A 973-nucleotide genomic window follows, 5' to 3' on the forward strand; every position below is an offset into this window, starting at 1 on the left:
TATCATATAAAGCATTTAATTTCTGTTCCATAACTTCATCCACATCTTCTTGCTCTACCCAATTTTTTGTCACATTATGCATTAACCCATTTACAAACTTAGCAGTTTGAACTTTTTGAGTTAAAGCTACAGCAGAAATAGAGACAGTAGCAATCACAGAGATAAGAGACATAATTCTTACAATAACAAGGCCTATAGGTCTTTTGGCTCTAGATGACAACTTATATAACTCTTTTTAAAATTTGCAAGCTTTTATCATCATACCAAATATCATCTAACTTTACCGGTGTCATAACAAAAGGAGGATTCTTCAAAATCACTACTGAATTATCCTTGGTAATAGAGCTAAGACAGAGATTTTACAATGAGAACAACTTATATTATATCTTTATATCTTGGATAATCACCAGTGATCACATTACTACCAATTAATAAGACATATAGTTCAGGTACACAAGACATAACTTTGGCATTTGTAACATTATCTCCCTTACATTTATCTTTTGGGATACAGGAAATATTTATCGAATCCATACTAGCAACAAATTTCCACAATTCAGTTTGGAAGTTCTTCATATCAATAGTCCACATTCCTCCCACAAATCCTTTCATACAAAGTCCGGGACCGTATGTATGAAGAGGCGACCAGTCTCCAAGCAAGATAGCATTCCAACCATTGGTCCTTCAAAAATTATATTACCAGTTAGATAAGAGAATGGCCATACTGCTGTTATGATGACATTTTCTCCAAGGTGGTTGCCAGATGTCAGCAAGACCTTTTTCAAAACGTGAGGGAAAGTTGGCATCTGCTGGAAAGATGGCGTTTATCCTACCTGCTCCATATCCGGAAGCTCGTCAGTCGGAAGCTAAATAATTCAATCATACAGTCCATGATGGGTTTCCACTGCAGATAAATAATTTTTGTTAGTAGAAAGAGTACATTCCATAATACCTTGTTTTTGAGGATTGCAAG

Source organism: Elephantulus edwardii, unplaced genomic scaffold (assembly GCF_000299155.1).
Source record: "Elephantulus edwardii isolate Elephantulus edwardi_28Jun2011 unplaced genomic scaffold, EleEdw1.0 scaffold00984, whole genome shotgun sequence".
Classification (NCBI taxonomy): Eukaryota; Metazoa; Chordata; class Mammalia; order Macroscelidea; family Macroscelididae; genus Elephantulus; species Elephantulus edwardii.